Source organism: Macrobrachium nipponense, chromosome 48 (assembly GCF_015104395.2).
Source record: "Macrobrachium nipponense isolate FS-2020 chromosome 48, ASM1510439v2, whole genome shotgun sequence".
Taxonomy (NCBI): Eukaryota; Metazoa; Arthropoda; class Malacostraca; order Decapoda; family Palaemonidae; genus Macrobrachium; species Macrobrachium nipponense.
Window position 1 is genome coordinate 20,836,688 of NC_087223.1, and position 19,187 is coordinate 20,855,874.

Genomic DNA, 19,187 nt, shown 5'->3' on the forward strand with positions numbered 1-19,187 from the left:
TAGTTAGGAAAAAATGCAATTTTGGACAAATTGTCATTTTACAGAATCAAATAAAGTTCTTTAGAAATAACGTGTAGAACTCAATAAAATGAGTATATTTTACAAGTTTCTTTTAGAAAAAACATGTAGAACTCAATAAAATTAACAAAATTTTTACAAGTTTCTTGGAAGAGAGACCCTGTACGGGGTTGAAAAATATTTCAAGGTAGGCAAACCAATTTTGGAATAAAAACACTAGCATTAGTTGGAACGTAGAGACAAGAACATGAAAATCCATATGTTGGTCGTGAATTGTTAAAAAGAGTGATTAGACAGCACTGTGGGACGTTGTCATCTGGTATATGTATATGACTTGAGGTGTAGAGGAGACCTCCAAAAACCGGGAACATCTTGAGGAGAGCTCAAGTAATAAGCATAGGACTAGCAGAGGGTGGCCACCATATGTCACCCGCAAAAGTTTACCGAAAGATTACAGTACATTCCTACCCTTAAGTTATACTCCTTGAGTACATTCTTTATCTATAATTTACTTTGTATTTCATAATTGCCCCCCCCACCATATTCTTTGGAAGCTTGAATTTCAGTTTATGGCCCCTGTGAATAGCAATGAATAATTCCAAGAGTAGAAATGAATGCAAATTGTAAGTAGAACTTCAGAAAGCCATAATTTGCATCAATTTTCGTTCCAGAGTATATTTTTGATTTTAGTGCTTGGTTGAGAGTGTCGCCCAATTAAATGATTTTTTTCCTTCCTCAACATAGCGTAGTAAATAGTGATCTAACGATGCAGATGCATATTACCACTAGTAGAGGCATTATGTGGATTCCAGAAACCAATCAAGACCTTAGATGACAGAACTATTGTGATCAGTGCTATTCCAGGTAAAGCATACTGTATATGAGCGTTTGGAATGCAAAGCAAGCCACAGTGTGTAATTCAGCATTTCGTGTGAATATAAAAGTATTCATTTCATGAATTAAGTCTTTGTGAAAATAGTTTTCAGTGAATTTTACTTTTCTGGTTTTATGCCATTTGCCAAGTTGTAAATTTCTAGTGATTTGAATTGCATATTGAATTGAATTTCCTGTTGACAGGTGAAGTCATCAAGAATTCTGATGTGAAATGTGTAATGGGAGAGGGTATGCCTACCTACAAAAATCCTTTCGAGAAGGGACGGCTGTTAATTCAGTTCATGGTAGACTTCCCCGCACATATTAATAGTGAACGTATAGCCAAGTTGGAGAAGATCCTTTCCCGTAAGGTAGGTGTATGTCGTCTCTCATTTTCTTTTAGTGTTTTAAGATTGAGTACGACTTACTACACTTATAGCACAGATGTTTTCTGACCTTCACAATGTAGTTTCGAAACATTATTATTCCGGTGGTATGGTTGTTAGTGTCGTGACATGCCACTCAGAGTTGTGGGTTCGTGTCTTCCCCTTGGGCAATGAAAAATTCACTGGCTTGTATCATGATCAGTTGCTGCCACTAGTGACTGTCTGCGGTGCGAGGTTGAAACCAGCATCCTTTGGAAGCTTGAATTTTAAGTCTTTAGCCCCTGTGTGCTTGTTCTGTATGAATAGGTTTCATATACTGGAAGAAGTTTTGTTTTTACGGTGTAAAAGTCCAAGAATGGAAGCGTAGTAAAGAAAAAGTAGTTTCACTTATATAAATTACCCGGTGGTTACATCTATCTGTCGTCTCCTGACGTCAGCTAGATGTACCACCGGGTAAGTAGAAGTGAAACTTTATATTATTATAAAAATGTCATTTTAAATGAGTTGTTCTTTCAAATCTCCAGAACTGTACAACTGGCCTGTAATATATATGTTATCGATGTTCAATAGCTAGAGCAGGATTCAGGTGAATGGGGGTTAGACTGCCTGTTTGAAAGAGAGCACTGTATACCAATAAATAAAAGCAGAAAATAACTTAGCCATAGATGGAAAAGAAGCAATAGAGAGCTTTTGTACCTTGATAATAGCACGAGTCGCACTTCAAGTTCAATTGTGATTTTTGCAGGATTGATAAAGGCTACTTAAATAGATTTATATATATCTACTCCAAATGTCATTGATGTTTTTATTTATGATGTCCTTTGTATTAGAAATGTCTGATCCTGAGTTGACTTTTCTCAAAGCATGTGGATTTTTAATTTCATTGCTGTTGTGTAATTTGAAGCATTGCAAAAGTTTCAATAGTATTTGATCTGTCGGGTAGTTTTATGAAGTTTTAACTATTCTTTATTCAATACAGGCCAGAAATAATCATCCCCGATGACAGTGAAGAATGTAACCTAGTAGAAATTGAAAGGTCGCAGAGAAACAGACGCCACAATCATTCCATGTACGACGATGACGACGATGAGCATGACCCAGCGGCAACATTTGCAATGTCAGACCAGCTAGATATTATCCCAAGTGTTCAATTTTTTTTTTTTTTTTTTTTTTATCCTTGAAGGGAAAGCTGGGCTTCAGTCAGAGCATGTGACTAATAGGTTAGTTTTTGCATAAATTAACATAGTAAAAAATGAAAAAAGTAATTAGCAACTATAATGGGTTATAAATGTAAACTGTAGATACTGGAGTATTCAAAAGTTAGTTTTGCAGTCGTTTTGAGTGTAAATTACAGAAAAGAAAACTGCCTTTATTTGTTTATTATGAACCTTCAGAAGTTTTTAATTTGTTTACTACAGATATACTGGGCTTGTGCTGGGATTCTAAACCTTTATCCTTTTGTTTTTTCCTTTTTTTGAATTCGTTCAACAACTTGAGACTTAGTGAAGCCCCGGGTATCTCATTTTCATTTGTGTACATTCATACCGGTTCTCGAATAATGTATGCGCCACTTGTTGAGTCAGTAAGTTGTGCATTGCAATGAAGCCTTGTTGTCTAAAAGGCCTCACTGTTTGGACAATAGTTTCTGCAGGTGTTATGTTATCTCAGTAAAAACCGTGTTTGTAAGTTATGTCACGTGTTGAGTATGATGTATTATCCAATAAATAAGAACTTTATTATTCATGTTTCTATTATTTGCTTGTGTGCTTGTTTTATCCTCTCAGTGGGGAAATTCTTGCATTAGGATTTCGTTATGGTTACAATGTAACCACGTCAGCTGAAGTATCTCTCCCTTGGACTGTGCGCCAGATGTATATTTGTGAACGTGCGCACTAGTTTATTGAAAGTACTACTTATGCTTCTATTATAAGACTGGATGATGAATATATTAGAAACAAGGGAGTTTTGTCAGGATAAAAGCTCACGTAAATGATTTAGTGTGCGTGTGTGTGTGTGTGTGTGAAGCATCAAGTGAGAGTATGCTTTCATCTTGAAACAACACATTCAACACTGGGCAGATATCAGGCCAGTGTTGAGTTGCTAATGATGAAATAAAAGATATTCAGCCTCAAGTCTTATCATTTACAGTCTTCAGAGGAGTATTTTTAGAAACTCCTGGAATACCTTTCCAATGATGAATATCTCTGGTAAATTGTCAGGTGGAGAACCAAGAATTTGATGAATTTGGCATGTAGAAAGTAAAATTCTCATGAAAGATCCTGATGGTAGGAGAAATGGGTGTTGGTTTATTGGTTTAGTGTTTTTCTGTCAAAATTTTTTGAGAAAAGCTATTTGATACCTTCAAATTGTATAGCCCATTTTTATGGTCTGTACAGGTACTACCAAAGTAGTAGTAGTAGTATTTTTTTTTTTTTTTTTTTTTTTTTTCTTTAAATTTCATGCAATTTAAATTTATGGATCTAAAGATTGTTGAAGTTACTACCTATAAAGTTTTGACCTGAACAGTATTAATTATTGTACAATGAGTTATATTTCTACCATTATCATAACCCACTTGTCACTTTTAAACTTATTTGGATGAAGTTCAAAGATTTCTTTTCAATTAGCGTTTGTTTTAGAATTTACAAAAATTTTGTTTTAGAATTTACAAAAATCCGTGGGTTTAATGGGATGGATGAGAGAAAAAATCATTGTAAGCAAAACATAAGAGTGAGGTGGCCAGAAGTGGGAGCTAAGGAGAAATTCCACTGGGAATCGCTCAAATGGATGCTCTGGGCAGAGTTCAATGTTTAAAATCATGTTACTTACGACCTAATAGGTAGGACCATGATTCTTTTGCTGTAATGGCAGAGAAACCATTAGTTAGTTAGTTAATTTCAGGATGAGCTTTAATAGACAACAGAATAAGCAGTAGTGTCAGATAGAACAGAGGGCTTAAGTCTGTCAGAGAATCAAAATACTTGATGTGAACTTTTAAGTCGGGTCTTGGACCGGCAACCCACCAAGTGTTGAAGCAATGCATGTACCCAATCATTTTATCTGGTGGTTTCTTGGTTAATTGGTAAACGAGAGACCGTACCAACTTCAGTATTGGTTGTACCCATCCTACACGTAAATGTGGGCCCTCAGATGCTAACCTACCTAGATAGTACAGTTTACAAAAAAAATTGTGAATGGAAACTGGGAAGATAGTAACAAAGTTACCCATATAAAAAAAGTATAATTTTGATTGAACGACATAAATTGGAGTAGTGCAAGAAACCTGTATAAAGATTGTTAGCTGACAAAACAAAGTTTTCAAAATTAAAGGACATGAGAATGCATAGTATAGGTACAGGCCATGTCAGCACTATCGGGTAAGGAAGGACCACTAGTCCATAAAACGCACCAAGATTCCTTCCAAAAATACGTTTTCAGACTCCAGTCTTCAATGTATTAAGAATGGAGACGAGATAAAACTTGCAGCAATCAACCACTGACCCCCCAAAAAAAAAAAAAAAAAAATTCCAGAAAAAAAAAGAATATGCCAAAGCGAAGTTCAGACCACATTCTGCATACCAGTCTACATCTACTAAGATAAAAAAAGGGGTTCCTATCCAAATGTCATTTTTTCAAGAGCCGCGAGTGATCCGCCTTATCTGAAAACTCAGGAGATTAAGAATCCTTATCATCTCCGGTGACCATTGTTCATATAAAGGATGCCGTGTCAGCTACACGTTATCGAGTTAGCAATCACCAGCGAGGCAGCCAAGCTATATGTTCTTGCTGCATCAGGTAAGTCGGGTAAGAGCAGCCGCCTCTTGGGGGAAAATAGCAACCTTGTAAATATTTCCATATATTTCCACTGTGACTTCACTTATTACGCGCACGAAACGAATTTTCGAACTGTATTTGGCATTTTTTGTATATTTTGACCAATATTCCTGGGAGTGTAGTCTATTTTTTATCGGGTTATCTATCGTTTAACTTCGTATTTCAGTAACGTTTTTGGGTTTAACTTCAAATTCTCTCTCTCTCTCTCTGATCTTTTCCTGCAATCCATGGACCGGGTTAAGGATACGTTTTGTCTCGTTTGAATGACAGCCTGGTAGGTAACCGTTAACCTTTCCCACGCTTCTTTGGCATTCAAGTTATTCTGTTATATTCTTTGCGCATGTCCAGCTTGGTGTCCGAATGCCCGTTACTCATTATATTCTATCTCGTGGTACTATTCGCCACAGTTATGCAACACTTGATAGAAACGTCTGGCTTGCCAGCCTGTATTTCTACGGTCCCTCCTGTATATGGCGAGCATTGCATTGCATGATGTTTCCTATGCTAATGTTGCAATGCATAGTTTTTAGATTTCAGGTAGCATTGTGACGTTTGAAAGAATTTTCATCATGTCTTTTTGAGTAAACAAAAGTGCAATTTTCTACTTTTATTCAGTTGAAATGTGAAGTCGAATCTTTTCCTCGTAATCTCATCTTTTGGAGCTTGGAATATGCATGCAGGCGCCGTTGCTAACCTTTTGCCTGCGTTGTGCTTTCTGTTCAAATTACTTGAATCGCTGACAGGCGATCTTCTGCTGTCAGCAGCTTTCCTGTGTGGCCAACTATTGTAAAGGGTATCCTTTTTTCCAGTTCATTATACCTGCTTAGTTTATTTCTCAGTCGTTTACTCTTGACCTTAAACATGTCACATTGATTTTAACAGTGTTATAAATACACGAGGCCTCACAGACAATGCGTGTTTGATCAAGTATTGCAGCCTCATAAGATTTTTTTTTCCTATTTTTGCAACAGGCAGCAACAACGGGCAACGCATTCCTATGCAATCATGATAATGCGCGTGGTATACCACTGACTCTAATGATTTATAGGTTTGCTGTATCGATGTCGTTATTACGCTATTCGCTCTAATTGTTTGCTTTACGATCATTCCCTTCAGAAGTTTCATTATTCATTTATCAGCCATCGACCTTCGTCGGGTTTTACCTTGACTCGAACACGTCCGGCTCAGGGAAACATAAGCCGTTTAATGTATACCTATTACATTTCATTTACCCTTTAACGTCCTTGCTGAATTTTATGTATAATTAAGAAATCTCTATTCATGACCTAAAATACGTACAATGGTACTCCCCCCCCTAAAGAAACGTCAGTGGAACGTCAGTGGTAGGCAGTCACGTCAACTGTACGCTGAAAGAGTTCGCTACCGCGGCAATTTCAAACCCGTTTGATAAACGTCAGGAATTTCGGAGTTCATTTAATTCCGACGGTGTTATACCGGTTAAAATGCGTATAAATATACTGTAATTATTTTTCGGGAGTGGGGTAAATGGGGTTAGATAAGCAAATTGGGTTAGATAAACGGGATAATTTGACCGTGCGCTGGCGTCCTGCCGCTGGAAAATGGCCGCCGGCGACGGACACCGAGACCTCTACGATGTAAACAAACCTCCTCAGCGAAGGAGTTGGGAAACATTTCAAACTATGGCCTCGGAGAAGGACGACGCCCCCCGGACGTGCGGCCTGACGAAGAGGGCGGCCGATTGCGTCGTTTGGTAAATTTATTATTTAGGACTTTTTTTTGTTTTTTTTTAAACGTTAATGTGAGTCAGGGCCGCTGGCAGCTTGACCCTAATGGGGGCATAGACCCCGTTTCGTCCCTATCTAGACGTGACCTTTAAACTCTAAGACCATTCTCAAGCCTTATTTGACCTTATTAACACTATTTTAACTTTTTTAACGTTAAATTGTCACGATGCTCTTTCATTGGTATTAGCCCGCCATCCCTTAGGTAGGGCAGGTATAGGCTACCAAGTGGCAGGGTGACCCAGGTGATCCTTAAATTCTTGGACACTTCTCAAGCCTTATTTGACCGTAATTAACCTTATTTAACCCTTATTTTAACGTTAATGTGAGTCTGGGGCAGCTTCGGTAGCTTGACCCTATCGGGGGCATAGACCCCATTACATCCCTACGTAGACATGACCTTTAAACTCTAAGACCGTTCTCAAGCCTTATTTGGGTAGAACTAGGGTAAAACACCATTGACTACCAACCCTTATCACAGTGTACAGGTCTTATTCACTCTATATTTAAATGGTGAAACAAGAATACAATTACAACTCCAAGCATACCATTCAAAGATTGAAGTTTCGTCAACATAATGTGATATATGAAAGACCCATACGAACTAAAATAAGCATGTGACGCTCTTCGTAAAATATTTTTTCAAGGCAGTTTTTGAAATCCAATATGGCGGCTACCATGGGATTTACTGGTTTTGAACAGTGACGAAGAAAATCATTTTTCCCAGCAATCATTTTAAACAATGTTAGCGTATGTATTGTAACTATTGATCTTACTCAAGTTTGCAGTTGTAATCAGCACAATAAAACAACATTTTGTTGCCTATATTACTGAAAGTATGAAACTTTTTATTCCCGGGGTCATGGTTTGAACTGAATTCATTCTTACCTTGTAATCGGTGGTTTTTATCCTTACTGCCATCACAACTGAAACTCCACAGTGCTTATTTGATTGTTATTATACACATTTTGGTCTCAATTCACTCCACATTGCACTTTAAACCCGTTGCTGTTGCTGGTTCCTAAGCGTGCGCGCCACAAACACAGTTACGAACAGCAGACGACGAAACTGCAAAGTTTTATTCCCTAAATTGTTTACTTTACTCGTTATTTAGTTTAAATTTACTTTGTTATTTAAAAATTTTAATTTAATTCATGTATATTATCCCTTTTTTGCAACCAAATTACCCCGAAAAATTACAGATATTTCTAAAGTAGATACAATCAAATTTTTCTAACGTTTTCGTACATCTGGCTGCCGAAAACCATAGAGGAACGACTACGGATAAGTGCATAGAGGAACGACTACGGATAATGAATATATACAATTTTTTTTTTTTTTCCTTTTTTGTTTTTGCTAGCACTTTTCGTAGATTTCAGTCTATATTAGTATTTTGAATTTCTTTAATAACCGTATGCCAGAAATAAATGTAACCTTTAATGTTTGCATGCTAAGAATGGCAAAATCATCGTTGCCACATTAATGGAGGCTTCACACATACGCTGTTTCATTATTATAAACTGTTTCCATGAATTCTAGTTGTCATAGTAATGCAATAATGCATAAAATTGATAAAAATTGCTTTAATATTTACGTATATATACTTCCAATACATAGCCTATTTTCACCAATTTCAACGTTTTGTGTGTAGTCTTATACCCAGTTTTGGAGGGTCAACACATAACCGAATGGAGGAGAAGAGAGAGAGAGAGAGAGAGAGAGAGAGAGAGAGAAGAGAGTAGAGAGAGAGAGAGGAGAAAGGAAGGCGAAGACGAAGGAAAGGGTGGCGGGAGGGGGGAGGGGGGGGGAGAGGGTAGGTGGAGCTTTATACGCGGTGTTCGTAGCCATTTTCTGCATAATGGAGTATTTGTCTCTTGGTACAAGGACAAAGTGTCGTTATTCTTTACGTTTAGTGATTCACGATACCCTTATAAATTACGGCACTGGGTGTAATGCACTGTGCAAAATCTCGTTCTGATACGAGTGTTCGTTACAGAAATAAGTATTGCCCAAAAACGTGCTTGCACTGTCTCTGAAAACCCATGGTGGTATGCTGCTTAGTTGTCAATCAAGTTTTTGGTAATCAAGTATTTTTTACAAGCTAGCTATTGAATAAATTTGTATTTTTCTCAATCAAAACATATGCCCCTCAATGCTAACTTTCCACTTGTAACGACTTTCTGGTCATTGCAAATTCGGCCCCATAATTTCTTATGGTGCGAAAACAGAGGCGCATCGACCGAAATCGATTGCGTCACACTACGGCGATAATCCGGCAGTAAAACATCTTCATATATCCAAAAAGTAAATAATAAAGATATATATGCGCATTAACGATTTATACCAATTACATGAAGAGCTGATAATCTGCATGAATAAATGGTAAACTGTTCTGCAAGAAAGTTGAGTAAAGCAATTATTTACAATAGGTACGAAAGTCAAGATGTCGTGAACGTCATAATACAGGACTTGAAAGAACGTTCTAATTCCAAAAAATAATTACTTAAATTTGAGTCAGAATCGAGTTACTTTTTCAATAACAAATATTTTCAAATTAATCATCATAAATATGTAAAATATTGATGTTTTACTATTTATTTAAAAAATTATCGAAGTGCACGCTTCGTCGTCGTCTTCTACAAAACAGTTGTTTACTCGGTGAGGAAAAGTTTTCCGTTTGTTGTGATAAAAGTGCCCCAGCGTCTGTGGGCACAAGTGGTGTGCGGATTTATCACAGGAAATGGTTAGTTTATTGACACAAGCGACTCCGTAAACATCGAGATGGCGTCAATCTTCTAAATACTTCGAGTTTTAAGTTAAAAATGTTGAACGCATTTAGGTGAGATTTTCAGTACGTTTGAGACCGTTTTCACTACCCTCTGTTTAAATCGTAAAATTTGGCCTTAATTTCTAACTTTGGAGAAAATACTTACTTCGAAAGGAGAGTAGAGGTCTTTAGCTCCGTTTCTCACCAACAAGAAAGTCGCGACTGATGCCCATCTCAGATGTCAGGACGCGTTATAATGTACTTTTCTGGGATTGTACACGCTGATCGAACATGGTCCACTCTGGACCCTACGGTTATTTACCCTTATACACTATTCTGCGGTGAGCTGCTATGGCAGTTGCCGTTTTCCTATGGAGTGTTTTACCTCCTGAACAAGAATTTAGAGTAATATTTATTCGGACAACTGTAATTTACCTTTGAACTCTATCCTACGGTAAAGGGAACCCCCATGGGAAACAGAGTTTTGGTAGGGTAAAACACTGGAGAGAATTATGCCATTCAACTGTATCCTATGGTAAGGGGGTTTTGGGTGGGGTAAAACACTGGGGGAAGGTTTTGCCGTGTTATTGTGTTAGCCTATTTCCCCTTATTTATGACATTTGAAACATGAAATACAAGCGAAAATAAGCGATAACAAAAAACCGATAGTGGAGCCATTTCACAGGCAAAGTCCACCTATTACTACTACTATTACGATGCCGAATCCTACACAACATGCGCCAATCCTGTTGCGCATGCGCCATGTTATAGGGGAGCTTTTGTTTCAGACACTGACTCCTAAGTGAGAGAAATAATGGGTGTTTTGGGGGTGGGGGTTACATGTATTTAACCAATCACTTTGCGCATTAACCTGACATTATGATAGGACCAAGTGAAAAATTTCGGGGGGGATATATACTTTGAGTTACATATATTCCTTTTCCTAATTTGTTTTAATAATCAATATGTTATATTATTTCAAGTTTTTATCTCTGTTTCGTTTATCATGGTATTTGTTTCATATGTGTTTTGATGTGTTCTCACTTAATAATTTTGCCCTATATATCTTGCAATATTACGTTACAATTTTAGGCAGACCCCTGAAAATGCCTACGGGGCGGGACCAGAAGGTGGTTTTAGGACGAATCGATACTTACCTTCCTCTCGGTGTCGTGAAATTGGAAGTTGCTTGGGGATATCCGTACATGATTATACATGATTTGTACACAAGTCACTCCCTTTTTTCTTGAAATTATTCATGTCTGGCTATTTTCATTTCATCGTTTAGAATGCATTTCTCACCATAACAATTTCTTTGTTAAAATTTGACCTTATTATTAGAACATTTACATATATATATATATATATATATATTCCATTTTATCGATTTACAGACATTTCAATTTACACAATTATCTCCCTTCTCCTTTCCATTATTCAACTCCTTTGTCTATTTACGTTTCATCATTTTACAAGGCTTTCTTTTCACCATAGCAAATTCTTTGAGAAAATTTTATCGATTATTTTAACATTTACATTCATATATTCCATTTTATACATTTACAAACATTTCCTTTATGATAAATTACAGTCTGGTATTCCATCATGCTCTGTGACCTATTTTTTTTGGGGGGGGGGGGTGGGGGGGGGGTGATATGGGGTAGAGCCCCTTGGTCAGGTAACACGTTCTACTAGGTTAGGTTAGGTTGGTTAGGTTAGTATGCCAACCTATATTTTTGTACATGAACTTTCCTGTCAGATATATACTTAGCTATACGTCTCTGACGTCACGACAGAATTCAAAACTCGCGGCACACGCGACAGGTAGGTCAGGTGATCTACCTTACCCGCCGCTGGGTGGCGGATGTAAGAACCAATCTCCCTTTCCAGCCAGAATTTTTCTGTCGCCGGTGACGACTACACCTGTGTGGTTTTACCTCCTGACAGCTTTATTCATTTCTGTTGCCGTGGATTTATTTGGACTGACTTTCGGTGAAGTACCTGATCTTGGTTGGCTTGGCATACGCATTTGTGGATTGTTTTGGGATATTGATTTGGTTTTTCTTTGATTTCGAGATGTCTGAGTTAGAGGGTTAAGAAATCTTCTATGTTTAGAGTGTGTGCTATGGATGAATGCAAGGTGAGACTACCGAAAGCTACGGTAGATCCTCACACAGTTTGCTTTAAATGTAGAGGTAAAGAATGTTCTTTTGATAACCCGTGTAATGAGTGTGAGAAATTGGATGAGGGTGAATGGAAGGCTCTTTCTTCCTACTTGAGGAAGTTAGAGAAAGACAGGGTGAGAAGGCTTCTTCTAGAAGTTCTAGTAAGTCTCGTATTAGCGAGGTAGAAGAAAATCCTGTTGTAGCATTAGAACCTTCTCCAGTTTCAGCTCCTGCGCCCTGCATCGAACCTAAGGATACGACTACGGAAGTGGCAACCATGAGAAGCCACGATCCTTAGCATGGAAAAGAAGATCCGTTCGTTGCAAGGTAAGAGTAGTGAAGGTGAATTGTGCAGTGACCCCAGTGCAGTGGAGGGTGCGTCTGATCGGCTCCTTAATGCTTCCAGGCCTAGACCTCTTCCAGACTCCCAGTCCCAGTGGAGGAGGAAAGTCAAAAGCCGCAGGAAGGTTAGGGAGAAAACTCCCACCGATCAGGCGTCCCCTCGGTAGATCCTGATGCTCGTACCCGAGGCTGCCCTTGTTCGCTGCGAAGAAGGAGGTATTGCGACAATGCTTTTCTTCGTCTTCCTCACCTTCACCTAGAAGAGGATGGAGCGCCTCGGATTCTTCACGACCGCTGAAGAGAGCCTGGAAGGCGCCTGGCTCCTTTCCTTCCAGCCCGGAAGTTTTTCCAGAAGAGCCGGAAGTAGAGATCAAGAAACCCAGGAGGGAGCAAGAGTTCTCGCTCATAGTAGGCTTGGGGGCCTTCGAGCCTCTTCTCCGGTGGAGGATTTTACAAGATCTCCAGCTCGAATTCTTGCGGGACTGCAAGTGCAGATTTCGGCACTGGCGGGCTCCTTGGCAGGAGGAACGCGGCGGAAAGACGTCTCTCTCCCTGTCAAGAAGTCTAGGATTCCTTCACCTGTCTTACACTCAGTCAGAGTCGGTTCTCTCTCCTTTATCAGCGGATGGAAGGAGGCGCTCTTCCCTCAGCAGGCGCTTGTCGTCTTCCAGGCATCAATCGCCCAAGAAGCTTTCTCCTGGTGACTACATCTCTCCAGTAGGAAGGGATCTAGCGACTAGTAGGCGTTCGTCTAAAGACAGGCGTACAGCTCGTCCTCGCGCTCTCCTTTACGAAGAGACCTTCATTCTCCGGAAATAAGAGAGCCTACTCCTTTGATGGATTCATCAAGAGACAGGATCTCGCCTTATGTTAGGCGCCTTGAGCCTAGTAGGCGCTACTCCCCAAGTAGACGCTCTCCCGCTCCCAAGCGTGGTGCGGAGGATAGGCTCTTTTCTCCTGATAGGCGCTCTTTTCTCCTGATAAGCGCGGCTCTACTTTTAGCCGCTCGATTCAGGACAGGCGCGTAGAGCCTGAAAGATATGTCTCTTCTGGGAGACTACCTTTTGAAGAGACACACAAGTCGGGAGCGAAGTTTGTGGAGCATGGTAGACGCCGGTCCTCCTAGTAAGCGACCTTCTCCAGACTTCGCTCTCCTGTAAGTAGGCGCCAAGAGCCTAGTATGGCGTTCGCCTCATGGTAGGCGCAGCTCGCCTGGCAAGCCGCTCTCCTTTGAACAGGCGCATGGATCCTGAGAAGCGCCTTGAGCATAGTAGGCTCTCCTCTCCTAGCAGGCGCTCCCCTTGGAAGCCCGGAATTTCTAGGAGTATGATTAAGGAGCAAAGAGCACGCACTCATCAGAGTAGGAAGGGACTCATTCGAGAGGAGCTCTCCAGAAACTTTGGCTTCCCCTGATAGGCGCCAGTCTACTACTAGACACTCTCTGGACAGGCGCATTTCTTTAGAGAAGGCTAACTGCACTCGTAAAGAAGCGGAGGGTCTTCAGTGGATGAAGTTGAACCTTCAGAAGAGGATTTGGTGAAGGACTCGTCAGTTTCGTCCTACAAGATCCTTACAGATCTACTTCTTCAAGAGTTTGGAGACTCCCTTACTTCCCGTCGCTCCTCCGTCTCCTCTCTCTTTATTCTCGACTTCGAAGAAGACGAAAGTTTCCTCTTGTGTGAGGATGAAGCCAACCATCTCAATGAAGAAGGCTTTGAGAGGTGTTGGTGATTGGCTGCTTTCTAAGGAAGGAGAAAGGGAAACTGTGTTTTCTTTCCCTCCTTCCAAGCTTACGGGCAGACTCGGATTTTGGTACGAGTCTGGAGAACCCTTAGGTCTGGGTCTTCCTTCATCGGCGGATGCGGACTTCCTCTTCTCTGGTGGATGCAGCACGACGCTCGGCTCTTTTGTCGGCCAAAACGACCTGGGCTATGAACGAGCTTGACCACCTGCTGAAGGGAATGTTTAGAGTCTTGGAAGTCTTCAACTTCCTTGACTGGTCTTTGGGGGTCTTGGCTAAGAAGACCTCAGACCCGGATGCTATTCGCCAGAAGATCTAAACAGTGTTCTAACGTGCATTGACAAAGCAGTTAGAGATGGATCGGAGCGAAATAGCCGCCCTCTTTGGAGCAGGGATCCTTAAGAAGAGATCAGTCTTCTGCTCTTTTCTCACGAAGTCTGTTTCGCATGCCCAAAGAGCCTCTCTCCTGTATTCGCAGCTCTCGCCTCTGCTTTTTCCAAAGAAGATAATCCAGGACATCTCAGGATCTAATCTCTGCGAAGGCGACTCAGGACATGCTCGCACAGTCGGCACGGAAGCCTAAGACCTCCTTCCAGACGAAGACTAACGAAGGAGACTCCAGCTAGACAGGAGCCCTTTCGAGGGGGCCCCCTTCTAGAGCCTCTACCTGAGAGGGTATTAGAAACTTTCAAGAGAGGTAGATCCTTCTCACGCTCTCAGAGCTAAGAAGTAGGAAGTAGTCCTCCAAACACCAGTAGGTGCCAGACCTTCTAAGATTCTCGGAAGCCTGGACAAAGAGAGGAGCGGACAACTGGTCCCTCTCTATAATAAGGCAAGGATATCTGATTCCCTTTTACGGAAAGACCACCGTTGACAACGACTCCGAGGGAGTTGGTGGCCAGGTACAGGGATCCCATCATGAGCCTTGCTTTAACACAACAGTGGAACTAATGTTTCGAGAAAGAGGCTATAGAGCTAGTGAGCGACCCTTGCTCAGCGGGCTTTTACAACCGCCTTTTTCTAGTTCCAAAAGCCTCAGGAGGATGGAGACCGGTTCTGGATGTAAGCGCCCTGAATTTCTTTGTAGAAAAGAGGAAGTTCGCCATGGGAGACGACATCCTCAGTGTTGGCGGCCCTTCGGCCAGGGGACTGGATGGTGTCCCTAGATCTTCAGGACGCTTACTTCCATGTGCCTATCCATCCTTCGTCAAGGAAATACCTCAGGTTCATGATGGGAGGAAGGATATTCCAGTTCAGGGCCTTGTGCTTCGGCCTTTCAACAGCCCCTCAGGTCTTTACAGGCCTAATGAAAAATGTAGCAAGATGGCTACATTTGGAGGGAGTCAGAGTGTCCCTTTACTTGGACGACTGGCTGATCAGAGCCAAGTCTCAGGAAAGATGTTTGGAGGACCTACAAAGACCCTTTTTCATGGCAAGTTCGCTGGGACTTTTGGTGAACTTTCAAAAGTCTCAGTTGAGCCCAGTCAAGATCGTATCTATCTGGGGATTCGGATGGCTTCTCTGGATTTTCGGGCTTTTCCGTCTCCAGAAAGGATAGCCCGAGGGTCAGAGAAAGTCAAAGCCTTCTAGAGAAAGAAGTATGCACAGCGAGGGAGTGGATGAGTTTGTTGGGGACACTCTCCTCGTTGGAGCAATTCCTTTCTCTAGGAAAGGTTGCACCTCAGACCTCTCAGTTTCTCCATCGAAACTGGAGGTGTCATTCACAAAACCTAGAGTTCTCCTTCGAGATTTCAAAGGAAATCAAGAAGGACCTCTCTTGGTGGGCCAACCCTCTCAAGTTTGCAGAAGGGATGTCCCATTCACATTCCGAACCCCAACCAAGTGTTGTATTCCGACGCCTCGGAAACAGGTTGGGGAGCGACGCTCGCTCAAGATGAAGTGTCAGGCACCTGGAACAAGGAACAGGTGACCTGGCACATCAACAAGAAGGAGCTGATGGCGGTTGGCTAGCTTTGAAAGCTTTCGAGCCCCACGTCCTAGCTTCAACAGTTCAGATCAACTCGGACAACACCACGGCCCTGGCTTACATCAGGAAGCAAGGGGGGACTCACTCTTTCTCCCTGTACGAGACAGCAAAAGAACTTCTGCTTTGGGCAGAAAAAAAAAGGAAGATTTGTCTCCTTACCAGGTTCGTACAGGGAGAAAAAGAAAACGAAGTCAGAGCAGACCTCCTAAGCAGGAAAGATCAAGTCCTGCCGGCAGAGTGGACTCTGCACGAAGATGTTTGCCAGGATCTGTGGAAGCTTTGGGGCAAACCTCATATAGACCTCTTTGCCACAGCCAAGATATGAGGATAGCCACTACTGCTCTCCGATATCGGACCCGAGGGCAGTGTCGATAGACGCGTTCCTACTAGGTTGGAAGGGTCTACAAACGTATGCTTTTCCTCCATTCAAGATACTGGGGGAGACTCTAAAGAAATTTGCAGAATCGGAGGCAACAAGGATGACGCTGGTAGCCCCGTTTCTGGCCCGCACAAGTATGGTTCACAGAGGTACTGGAAGGTTAGTTAGATCTTCCGAGAACATTACCACAGAGGATAGATCTGCTCAGACAACCCCACTTCGAGAGGTATCACAAAAAACCTCCCCGCTCTAGATCTGACTGGCTTCAGACTGTCAAAAGTTTTTGGTCAGAACGAGAGGCTTTTCGGCAAGAGTTGCAACGGCTATCGCAGCAGCAAGAAGGCCTTCTACCCTTAGAGTCTACCAATCGAAGTGGGACGTCTTTCGGCGATGGTGTAGGAACCATCACTTTTCCTCTTCCAGTACCTCTGTGACACAAATAGCAGACTTCTTACTTTTCCTTAGGGAAGAAAGTGGATTGGCGGTATCAACCATTAAAGGCTATCGTAGCATGCTATCTGCAGTGTTTAGGCACAGAAACTTAAACATTTCAGAAGATAAGGACCTTCATGATCTAATAAGATCGTTTGAAACATCCAAGAAGGTTTCTCCAGGGGTTCCGAGTTGGAATCTGATGTAGTGCTACGTTACCTGAGGTCCAATAAGTTCGAACGCCTCAGTCTGCATCGTTCAGAGACCTCACGAAGAACACAATTTTCCTCATGGCATTGGCTTCCGCAAAAAGGGTTAGTGAACTCATGCACTAGAAGGAAAAATGTGGGATTCAGAGGAGATGCAGCTATCTGTTCATTCCTTCCTTCGTTCTTAGCCAAGAACGAGAACCCCTCAAATCCTTGGCCTAGGAGCTTTGAAGTACAAGGATTGTCTGCATTAGTAGGCGAGGAAGCAGAGAGGTCTCTTTGCCCAGTAAGAAGTTTGAAATTCTATCTACAGAGAAAGAAAAAACTTAAGGGCAATGATGTCAACCTTTGGTGCTCTGTAAGAGATCCAAGGAGGACACTTTCGAAGAATGCGCTTTTCTTTCTTTATCAGAAGCCTGGTGAAAGAAGCGCATGCGATATGTGAGGAAAGTCAATACAAAGTTCTTAAGGTAAAAGCTCATGAGGTAAGAGCTATTGCCACTCATTGACTTTTAACAAAAACATATCCCTGAGTATATATGAAGGCAACATTCTGGCGTTGCAACTCAGTCCTTTGCAAACCACTATCTGAGAGACGTCAAAATTACGTATGAAAAGTGCTTCGGGTTAGGCCCGTACGTATCGCGGATTCGGTGCTGGGGCAGGGGAGCTGAGACATATCCTTAGTTAGTAGTATATATTTTTTTCCCCTTGTTAGGTTGTAAGTTTTTGGTTGTTTGAAAGAACATGCGGGTAGGCATGTTTTTCATTTCGTAGTGCTAACAATGATTAGATTGGTTAGGTGATCGGTGTATGTTTGAGCTCCTTGCAATGATAGTGGTTAGGTTCTGTCATATAAGTGGGCGAATCCCCGTTGACAGATCCTGCTCGGATTCTATCAAGTAAGCGGACAACCAAATCCCTTTGATAGACCCAAAGAGTCTGTCAGCTGTAGGTCACGCCCTCGCTGAAGCTCTTAAGGCAACGCAGACTCATAGACAGTAACTACGAAGTCTTCTGCCTAAACAGGTAAGAACCAAGGTTGTTTTTACATCCTACAACTAGTGTTGTTTTCCCCTTTTTTCCATATTTATATTGCTGCTCTCTTTCCCTCCACCAAGGGTGTCAATCAGCTAAGTATATATCTGACAGGAAAGTTCATGTACAAAAATGTTATTGTTAGTATACATAAGGTTTTTGTACATACTTACCTGGCAGATATATACGATTGATGGCCCGCCCAGCCTCCCCTCAGGAGACCGGTGGAAGGAAAAATTCTGGCTGGAAAGGGAGATTGGTTCTTACATCCGCCACCCAGCGGCGGGTAAGGTAGATCACCTGACCTACCTGTCGCGTGTGCCGCGAGTTTTGAATTCTGTCGTGACGTCAGAGACGTATAGCTAAGTATATATCTGCCAGGTAAGTATGTACAAAACCACTATTGTATACTAACAATAACATGTGTTAGTTTTTCTTTAAGGGGGGTATATGGGGGCCAGAGCCCCTGGTCAGGTAAACACCATTCTACTAGGTTAGGTTAGTATGCTAACCCATATGTTAGTCTTCCTTCAAGTTTGTCTTTCTTTAAGGGGGTATAGGGGGGTGTGCCCCCCTCAGGTAACACATTCTACTAAGGTTTAGGTTAAAGAATATTCTTGAATCTTGATAACATTCATTCCTTATTTTCCTACATTAACCTCCAACTTGCATTATTCATAATTTGTACTTGAATAGTATATGTACATTTGTGAATATATATATAATATATATTTTTGTGTATGTATGAATTCATAACTTATATATGTAAAATAGGTGTCCCTTCCACAACATTTCATCGCAATATTATTTCCTGTAATGATAATACACAATATCGTTGGTTTCATGGAAATAAAAGAAACTACATTTTACACATTTCACATTACCCCCCAACTGGCCTCTCTGATTTCCTGTACTGTCCCTTCATTACAGATCCTTTTCACGTATGTGTTACTCAGTATTGCACATTTTTTTTTCTTAAAGTACAACTTTAGTTTCCATATAGTTCATGTGAAATCACCCCCCTCAGTTCTGACATGTACCCGCCCACAATAATTCCAACCAATCAGAGACCTTATCACTAATTCGCTGCTGATACCCAGATTGCGTTTTCAAATCATTTAGCAAGAAGTATTTGCAGTGTTAACACCCGACTCTCCACACACTCAAAGTGACTGTGTTATCACTAGTAATAGTTTTAGTAATTCTGTTAGGTAATCCGGACAGCCTAACTTTCATGTTGGGGAAACCTATCT

At 41.3% G+C, this 19,187-nt stretch overlaps 1 protein-coding gene and 1 pseudogene across 1 annotated transcript in view; one reads left to right on the forward strand and one right to left on the reverse strand.

Annotated features, from left to right (window-relative positions):
• Positions 1–3,016, forward strand: part of LOC135204978 (dnaJ homolog subfamily A member 1-like) — a 70,703-nt pseudogene extending 67,687 nt beyond the window's left edge.
• LOC135205112 (uncharacterized) overlaps positions 1–19,187 on the reverse strand; it is a 298,672-nt gene that overhangs the window by 111,128 nt on the left and 168,357 nt on the right. The gene's annotated exons all lie outside the window — the stretch shown is intronic.